Genomic DNA, 10941 nt, shown 5'->3' on the forward strand with positions numbered 1-10941 from the left:
AATGAATGAGATAAAACATATATTATACTTGGTCATTTATTTATTGAGGGATATTATTCAATATTACTTATTTGGGAGAGGCAACAATATGTGAACCTTTGCTTTCAGTACCTGTCTGTGTAAATACTGAATTTTTCACACTATAAGGCGCGCTTAAAATCCTTTGATTTTCCCAAAAATCATTAGTGCACCTTTTAATCCAGTGAGTCTTATGTATGAATGTTAGCAGTCAGGGTGTAAGGAGTGAGAAAGCCACTCAGGAGTATCAGTTTAGTTCTCCTATCTAGCACTGCTGGAGCAGCATTAGCATTACCCGCTAACCACGCTAAACACTAGCACTAAACTAGCTCTTTAGCTGTTCAGAGGTAATTATTATTAAAACAATGTGGGAAACTAAAAGCTAATATCGCCCTGGCTTGCCAGAACGCTAGCGGTAAGCTGCTAATGCTAATGCTCTAGCATTAGCGCTGGAAAAATTCAGGAATCTAAGCTTACTGGTAATAAACGGAAGCGCTTTACTTACCCAAATGAGTTAAGTTGAGCCAATAGATGTATTTTTTCGGTGTAGAGGAATGATACGTTTTCTTCTTTCTTCCTCTTTATGATTGATAGTTTGAAAAAAAGGTTACATTTGTGTTTGGAGAAAAATAAAGTGTTTGTGAGTGGAGGAAATTTCACCTTTTGGCTTTAAAAATCTCGCTGTTTCCTTTACTTTTCTCTCTTTCTTTATAGTTCTTATTTTTTTTATTTTTTTATTTTTTTTAAGATTTGCTCTTGCCTGATCCGGTGCTCTTTGATGTTTTCTCCTGGCACGGCCGGGTCCTCAAGGACAGATTTTCCTTGACCAATCGGAGCCGGTTACCGGGGTTGTGCTTTGTAGAGATTTTATTGCGTCATGTTTTAGCTTTGTACAAACAGCACAAGGTCTTCCCTTGGCCTTTGTTTTTTTTTTCTTTTTTGAGCTCTGCAGGCTCCAAATGGCCCTGATTTGTCTCCAGTTGCTGAAACACGGTAGGCGGCAGCACAGGCGAGGGCGCAGGCTTTGGCGGAAGAGGGTCGGGGTGAGATATGAAATCATTTGGCGAGTGCTTCGTGATTAGGTCAGCGTTATCTGAAGGAAGCGCGGCGGGGGCTAAAATCAGGGATGGCTGGAAGAGGCAGATGAGCAGAGCGAGGGATGAAGAGTCTCCGAGTCATCGCTCCTGCTGTGTGTGTGTGTGTGAAGAAGCTAGTGTGGGGGGATGGGGGGGTTTGTGGGGAATGAAGTACAGATTGTCTGGGAGATACTCCTCACTAGGGCAGCTGCAAAGTAGAAATGCAGCTCCGTGCCGAGGATCCAGGTGCCCACAACCTGAAAGCACTTCATTTCTGTTAGCTGTAAGATGCAATAACAGACCGTGGGCTCAGAGGCTGATATCGACCCCACACACACTCCCTCATGCCCCACTGGGCCTGTTGTTAATATTTGGTTGAGTAAATGAACCCACGATCTACTGCGCAATTTACCCCCGCAGCATTCAATACAGATTACATGATTTGATTAGATCGATAAATGATTCAGTATATTTCATTTGTGCTACATAAGCCTTTTACAAACAACTGCAATGAGTGCAGACTCAGCACTTCCTTCACCCATCACAATTGAAAGTTCCACTGCCTTATCAGATGAATCTCAAAAGCACTGACAGAGACTCTTCACAGAATCTTCCCGAGCATCTTGTAAAAAGTGTACAAGCCATCCAATGCCTGTCCCACCACTATTAATAATAATCGGGTAAATTTTTAGGCTGATTTACTCTTCCCATCTTTTAAAGATAGCACTATATATAGAATCAGCCATAAGGGTTATGGTCACTCTGAAGGAGCTGCAGAGATTCACAGCTCAGGTGAGAAAATCTGTCCACAAAACAACTTTTTACTTGTGTACTCCACAAATCTAAACTTTATGGAGGAGTGGCTAAAAAAAGCCAAAATGTCAAACAAAAGTCTTGTTTGCAGTTTTCCACAAGCCGTGTGGGAGGACACAGCAAACATATGGAAGAAGGTACTGTAGTAACACTGTAAACCCATACGTTGTTTGAACTTAAATGATTTAAGTCTGTTGTACATAAAATTGGACATTTCTAAACAATACTCAACTATTTTGAGTTAGTTGAACATTTGTGGGCACATATATATACACATTCAAACTGAGACCTTTGAGTTGAACCAACTTATAATAACTAAGTTTACTCTGTTGCCTTTGGCAGCTTCTTTTCCATTGGCTTCTGTCACAATCTATTTGCATACTGGGTGTGTCCAACAGTTTCTGACACTCACCATCAGTGTGCAGTGATTCCCCTGGGCTACCTTATAAATAAATACATTTCCTTTTTAGTTGTAATAACTTGATGTTCTAATCTATGATAGTTTTACAAAATAGAGGAAACCCGCTGCCTTAAAAAAGTTAAGTAAACTCACCTTATCCAGGCCTTACAGTGCAGATGGGTCCAAGGTTAAACATTCTGGCCTAAATACAAAATGCTATGTAAAGCAGAAAACTAACCCACCATCTCCACTGTGAAACATGGTGGTGGCAGCATCATGCTATGGAGCATTCAGCTTTCAGCATTCCTTTAGCAGTGACAGGGAAGTTTAATACAGGGCAGTCCTGGAGGAAAACCTGTTAGAGTCTACGGCAATGGTTGACCTTCCAGCAAGACAATGACCCAGTCAAATTCCAGAAGTCAATACCATTTGGAATCTGTGGCCGGATTTGAAATCTCCAATCTGAGTGGATTTTGAGCTATTTTGCAAAGAAGAATTCAGTCTTTAAATCAAATTACAAATATAAAATCCCAATAAAATAAATTTACAGTACGTTTTTGGGTATAATTGTAAAACAATGTGAAAAAATTCAAATGGTATAGTTTTTCAAGACGCTGTACACATTTCATTAAGGCAAGCCAATGAGCACTTTGACAGCCCAACATTATGTTAATAAAGTCCTGCAACTACTGACTCCACCTTTTCCCTGAATTAAAATGTGTGGGATGCTATTTGTAATGGCCATGCATTTAAATTAAATGTACTTTAGAGGAAGGGTCATCAATTTCGATCCTAGAGGACAGCTGTCCACCACAGATAGCAAGTTCTCCTTCTCAGAAACATCTTGTTCAGCTCTTCAGTGAATGGTCTGTTTTAGGAGATGTGTTTAAACACTGTATGTATATTCCCAAAACCATGCTGGACCCTTCAGAACCAGAACTGATGATCCCTGCAACCAAATAACAACCCATGCTTCCAATAAAGAGCCTGAATTTAAGGTTATTTACAGTGTTAAGTGCCAGTACCAGAACCAGCTGAAAGCACTTTCTATATAATGCAAAGTCTCTTTACCAGTTAATGCACCTTTTATAGCAGAATATATGAAGCTCATAAAGTTCCCTCTGTTTTGTTGCCTGGTTGTGAGTACAGCTGGAGTCCATTCCCATTTCACAACTGAACAGTTCAGCGGACGCCCCGCTAACCAACAGAGAGAGAGAGAGAGAGAGAGAGAGAGAGAGAGAGAATTAGGAAGAGAAAAAGACAGTCATTGGTCCTTTGTTCAAGCATTCACATGTAATAATGTCCACCTGTTTTTCTTAATCCTCTTAGTCATTAGAAATGCACTATACAAACAAAAATATTAGGACACCTGCTCAAGCATTATCTCTGCTGAAAAGATGTTGGAGGATCACTACCGCACCTCAATCCCAAATAAATACAGAGCACTACACTCTAAAAAGTCATTCTGGTTGCCTTTAGCCAATACTTAAATAAATACCCTATTGTACGATAAAAAATTGGCAGAATGTTTATTTTCATTTATTAATAAATAAATTTTTGATAAGGTGATTTTTAAGTCAGCTGAACAAGAACTATTGAATTGCACCAAAAACTATAGCAAACTAGTCGTGTCAACTAACATTATTAAGTTTCTTGTAAAAAGTTGGTCTAACTTAATCATTAGTGTTGCAAAATTTACAAGTTGTAGTTGAACTCTAGCTGGAGCCAAGCCAACTAATCTGCACTACTGCACATGCTCAGTTTTACTCTTTAGTTAAACGGGGTCTACTTTTTTTGCAGAGACAATTTTGCAGGGGTTTTCATGCTATTTTTGAATCAATGTAATTCTACAAGAAGTTGACACAACTCAGAAAGTCTATTGCAAATTGATTTTTTTAGAGTGAAAAAAGGGTGCTTGAGAAGTAGTCAAAGTAATGTAAAGTTTTAATGTAAATGTAAAATGTAAAATCTAACTTCCCTACTGCTTTAATCAATTAAGCAACTTAAGTAACTTAAATACTACAGAAATTTGGGATCACTTACCCTGATGAGATCAAACCGACTAAAATATAAAAAGTTGATAGTTGATACACACTTAGTTCATTTGTATAAAATATCTTTTAGCATATTTTGAGTTATGCTGGATTGATTTAGTTATAGAGTTATACTGACTGCAGTGACTCATTTCAATGGAATATGGTAACTTTTAGGGTGTGTCTTATGTTTGTAGTGCAGCATTAATGAGTAAAACACCTTTCTTATTGGCTCCTGCAACCACTCCCCCCTTTATATGTTCCCCTTTAATATGTAAGGTAGTACAGTACAGCTGTCTGCTTTGAGTATTTAAGGCAGTAAGAGCAAGTTCATATTTTCTCTTCTGTAGAGAGTTATGGATTTATGCTGTTAAAAAGCCACAGTGTTTGTTCATGCAAAGTTATGTCATACATATTTGTTACATGACATATTTAGGTGTTCAAAATCAATTTCTGGATTTTGTTCTTGCTGCAATTTAAAGGAACAGTAAATGTATTTGATTGGTTAATGAGCATCACACCTACCAAAAATTACAAAATTCCATACTGGATCCTGGAATCAAGGTCCAGATGTAAAAGCGTTCTTTGAGTTAACGTTAACATAAATGAAGTACAGTTAACTTAATTCACTCAAGTAAACTGTTTTGGTTCAGTTTGTTATTTAAGCTCAATTTTTTTAGGTAATTCATACTTAAATGGTTTAAATTGGCTTGCCATACATTAAAGTTCAATTAATGAAACCTGTTAATCTCAAAAAAGCTATAAGCTAAAAGTAGACTGACTTAAAGTAACTGTGTTTATACAACTTTTTAACTTGATATTTTAAGTGGGTCCATCAATTCCCTTTGTTCATTGTGGGCATGGTGTCAATACAACTATGGCTATCTGATTCAGAGGGTCATCTTCTGTGGAGCTCTCCATGGTGCTGAAATCTGAACTTTCCATTATGTTTGTATAGAGCTGAACATTTTTAATACACAGGTCCCACGAATAGCGATATGTATATTATACTGTAGATCTGTGACAAACATGCATTGAAGAAACAATGATATGACCATGTCATTGATTTTTATTTTGGTTGAATGAAAAATTCTGATTTACAGATCTTTTTTTTTTTTTTAGTTTGCCTAAAAGCCAATCAATTCCCCACTAAAACAACAAATTTAAGTTTTCTAACATAATTAAATAGTTGTAACAGTAAGTTGTAACAATTAGATAAGTTGTAATTATTAGTTTTTTCAACTTATATTTATGATTTAGTTAGAATGTTTTAGAACATTTTAATTTAAAATCAATCAATATTTTATTTAACCCAAGTACCGACAACAAAGAAAAAAGATGATTTATATTAAATATGCTTTTTCATACTTTTTTTTTTTACACTTTTTTTAATCTGGAAAAACTGATTCTTTTCTGTTACAGCAATGTATAATTTTACCATTGAATAAACTAATTAAATAATTTGAATTCTGTTAGTTAATTGCACAAATTTTCTGTTATTTCCTTTTCAGCCTTTATTAATTTATATATTTTCTTTAGTCACAAGTATGAAACCTACTGAATTATGTCAAAATATCTCAGCGTGGCTTAATAGTCTAATATTAAGTAACAGTTAAAGCTGGGCAAACTTTCAAATCCTCAAATCAGGCTTTCATTTCTCAGGTAAAAACAGTATAACTGTGCAGTTAAACAATTATGCTCTTACAACTTGCTTTTACAGCTGACAACACTGCATACCAGCTTCTAACCATTATATAAAACTTCCCTCAGTAGCTAAGAGAAGATAACCTGAGGAGAACAATTTCACAATGATGGTGAGGGAGGCCACGCCCCTTTAGTGTAATAGTAGAAACTCCAGCAGAAGTGATCTGATGTGATGCCAAAAAAAGTAAAAATATTATTAGAATAATGTTTTATTAAGAAATGGATTTGCTTTCTGGCAAGCTGAGAAATAAAGGTTTAAACTATAAATTGTTACACTTTTTTTCAGTGTGGGCATGGTGCCAATAGATCTATAGCCACCTGATTTAAAGAGACCTATTCTGTGAAGCTCTCCATGGTGCTGCATTTTGAGCTTTCCATTTTGTTTATATTGAGCTAAACATTTTTTGGTACCACTTTAAAATAAGACTACCTTTATAAAGGGTTTATACATGGTTTACAATTGGTATATTAATGGTTAATAATTAGGTTGTAAATGCCTTAAAAATCATCATTAATAATTAGTTATAACACATACGTAGAAAGGGCAACAATGATCTGTTGCTTGTCAAATAGTGAACCCACAGCCCTCTATATTGTTGCCCTTTCTACGTAGGTGTTATAACTGATTATTAATGATTTTTAAGGCATTTACTACCTACTTAGTAACCATTAACAAACTAATTGTAAATCATTTATAAACCCTTTATAAAGGTAGTCTTATTTTAAAGTGGTACCCATTTTTTAATACATGTTCCACGAATGGCAATATTTATAATATACTGTAGTAGATCTATGACAAATATGGTTCTGCATGGAACTAAAAGTGGTTCTTATATGGTATGACTTAACGAACCATAGGATGTATTTTTATTCTAATAGATGTATGTCTACATTTTAGGAACAGCAACAGAGAACAATTAAATAATATTAATGGTGATATAAACACTGACAACTAACTAGTATTGTATCCTATAACTATTGCCATGTCCCATGGAGGTTACAAAACAACACTTTACAGACCTGCAGGACATACTGTACAGGTGGGCTCTCTTGCATTGGATGGATGTGGATGGGATTGCTGCAAGATTCACTTGTTTGTTTGCAATGACAATTATAGGCAGACTCCACCGGTCATGACCATTACCACCACGCTGTGGATCAAGGAATGTCAATGACCATAATGTCCACAAGTCCCATCCATCTGGAACCCACTACCAGCATTTTCACACCTGAAAGTCAGGACCAGAGTCTGCATCAAGGTTCATGTATTTGCTACACTGTTACTACATCCTGTCATCATCATCAGGTATGTGGGCAGAGTTTTTTTTATACTTATTTCTATCTCTCTATATAATTTATATACCATATTAATTGCTTTAAATGTAAGTCATGAATTCGGTGAGTTGCTTTGCCAGATGTTGTGACAAATTGTATCTCTCTACCTGATACAATCTGACTCCTCAGCAGAATTAAAATATCATCCTCAGATTATTGCCATTCCCCCAGTCCCATTTCCACACTCCAGGTTTCCAGGTATAGAACAAAACAGCAGGCTGCAGCTAGGGAAAAGGGTGAGCTGGCTATTTTTCTGCTGAACAGGTAATCGCTGAGCTTTAGTATGGTTGCTAAACATAGTTGAGTAATTTACCACCATCAATAGAGTACTAGAGACAGACATTTAACCTTTAAAATGTGTTTATGTTCACTGATCAGCTACAGAGTAAGACTCGACGTTGCTTGACAATGTGTGTCAATTTGGCAACCCATGTAAGCTTCGCGGGTGGGGCAGAGAAATCAATTCAGTGTTTGGTAACTGTTTAACTGCAATTTTCCACACACTTACTTGCATTTTTTACTGATTGTTCTTTTAAAGACTGACTCAAATTCCTGTTATTGGTCGGAAATTTCCAACCATCTTTGCATGCATGCTTTCATGTGAACCAGACCATGGTTCAGTAGATCTAAACTCTGATCCTGATTGGTCCAGAATGTGGTTTGTGGTCCCTTTCACACCTGCTACTTTGGTTCAAAAAGGTTTGAAGGTCTGAACCAAACAAGGTAGGTTTAAAAGCACATGTAAAATTTTCTACTGATAATTCCCAATGTCTTGCCATAAGCACGTTGACCATTGCTGAACCTTACTCACAAGATAAAACACCACACAACCTACACAGGTATGTCCATTCCCAAGCCGTCCCCTGAGGTAACACTACATGATCATGTACGTTCTGCTACTGCGTGACTTTCGGAAGTAAACAACAAATTGCGGAAGAAAGTTTTGCTCAATTGTCTGCAAAAGACAAACTCAGCAACACTAAAACTCCAGCACGGAGTGAGTGAAGAATGGAAAGAGTGGACATTTAGAAGGAAATACAGCATCCTTCTTCCTGCCATTTGTTTTCTTCTGTGGCACATCCAATTCCAGCTCGAAATTAGCCTGTCGATAAAAGACCATTACAGCCAATGCCGTGATTGCACCTCGCATTCAATTGTCTCTTTGGCCATTCATTTCAAATGGCACTTTCCCTTGGGCCTCTATAAATCTTACTGTTGCATTCATATTGGTTTATGTATAGCGTGTACGCCGATCAAGCATAACATTATGACCAACCCCTTGTTTCAACAGCATTTATTCATTTTTGTTCAGCTACAATGAGCATATATGACACTGTGTAGTATTTTTTCTCTCCATACTGTATATATATATCCATACTGTTCCTTTTACCCTGTTCTTCAATGGTTAGGACCCCACAGGACCACCTAAGGGCAGCTGTTATTTAGGTGGTGGGTCATTCATTCTCAGCACTGTAGTGACTCTGGCATGGTGGTGGTGTTTTAGTGCACTGTACACCCACAATCAAACCATTACTCATTACTCAACTAGTTCAAATTAGGTGAACATTTGTGAGTACATATACATTCACACAGAGATCTTTGAGTTTGAATCGACTGAGTTTAGTTTGTTACCATTTGCAGCTTCTTTTCTATTGTTTTCTGGCAGAATCTCAATTGCATACTGGGTGTATCCCCCAGTTTCTGACACTCACCATCAGTGTGTAGTGATTCCCTCTGGGCTACCTTAGGTAACATTTTAGATTGTGTATTATGGTTAGTTGGCTGGTCTTTATGTTGTAGGCTGTAAGGAAAAGCTTCTGAACTGCTTACTCTTTGTTGTCTGTATTCTCTATACTGTTCTCTTAATAGCAATTTCTTTCTTCATCTAATATTCTATGAATATTTTAAATCTGTATTTTACTTAAATAAAATCAAAGAGAAAACTGAATAGACATTATTTTATTCAACTGACTATAACATTCAAAGTAGAATTATTATGCAAAGTAATTAACATATCAAAAATATAATAAAAATCAATGAAATGTAACTATTACAATTTAAGCATAATAACAAAAATTTTAGGTTTAATCAACTCATCATTTCTTTCACCGTTTCCTCAAATAATTTAAGTAAATTCAACTCATCCAGGCTTACAGTCTTAACATTTATATATATATATATATATATATATATATATATATATATATATATATATATATATATATTGAAGTAAAATTAAAGTTAATTAAAATGAGATGTGAAGAGGGAATCAACATTTTATCAACTCAAGATACTAAGAAGAATTGTTGGGCAAATACATTTACATAAGAAACCTTTCCTGTAAGTTTGTAATAACCTGATGTTTTAAGGTATGCTCATTTTTATTGCCCATTACTTAAGTTTTTAAGGCAACAGGTTTCCTCAAAATCCAGGCTTACAGTGTTGAGCTTTTTACAGTGTTTTTAAACATCTTGTCACTGCTGAAGACTACACTTTGTGTGACCAACTGTGCAGGAACATATAAACCTGTGTCTCTGGCTTTACATCTGGAGCAACCAGGTAGGCGTGTCTAATAGAGTGAACAGTGTTTAAAAACTCCAGCAGCACTGCTGCGTCAGATCCACTTGTACCAGCATCACTGCAGTGATGGTACAGAATTAATGACCAATACCCAAATAATATACACACTGCTCTGTGGTGGTCCTGTGGGGTCCTGGTGTGATCATTGAATAACAGGGTGAGAGAAAGATAATAATAATAATAAAGGACTTCACTCTGTAATTATTATTATTTTTATAAAGCACTGCTACTGTACAGTATATACTCAGTGATGATGAAACATTGGATAATAGATAAAGAAATAAAGAGGTGGTTGTAATGTTTTGTTTGATTGGTGTATAGTATAGTGTGTATTGTAAAGCATGCTCCGGCTCTGGAATAAAACAGTGTGGTTAATCATTTTTTAGTATTTGAGTGTGAACTGCAAATTATAGCTCTGTAAGTGGTACTCAGAGAAATACAAGTCTGGAAACTGGAACATCTCTGCGATGCTGAGAGACTACAGCAGGTCTGTGCCAAGCAGATGCCACGGCAATCAAGAGCGATGACTCATCAGAGGACCATCATGCTTTGGAACGGCCTGAGAGGCAATTAGCCGACAAAGGGCAAACAATTACACCGAGAGCAGCAGCACTCCAGAAGCTGGCAGCCTCATGCATCCGGACACTCGTGCTCTGATGGCCTGAGCGGGTCAGGAGGACAGTAGGTGCTGTCACCCAGAAACTGATGAAAGTAACCTGAAAAGTAGCCTTGCCTTTTTTACAGAGTCAAATGAAAACTTTATTACTAGTAGACAGTCTGGATATTTTTTTTAAATTATTATTTAATGTTATAAAACTCATTGTTTTAAAAAGAAATTGCTGTATTTATAATTTTGTCAGTTACGGTGGCATGAAAAAGTATTTGCTCCTTATAGGTTTCTTTTGTTTTTGCATTTATGTAGTTAACAAACTAACAAACTAATAAAATCAATCAATCAACCTTTATTTTCACTCGGGGTAAA

This window comes from Astyanax mexicanus, chromosome 10 (genome assembly GCF_023375975.1).
Source record: "Astyanax mexicanus isolate ESR-SI-001 chromosome 10, AstMex3_surface, whole genome shotgun sequence".
NCBI lineage: Eukaryota > Metazoa > Chordata > Actinopteri > Characiformes > Acestrorhamphidae > Astyanax > Astyanax mexicanus.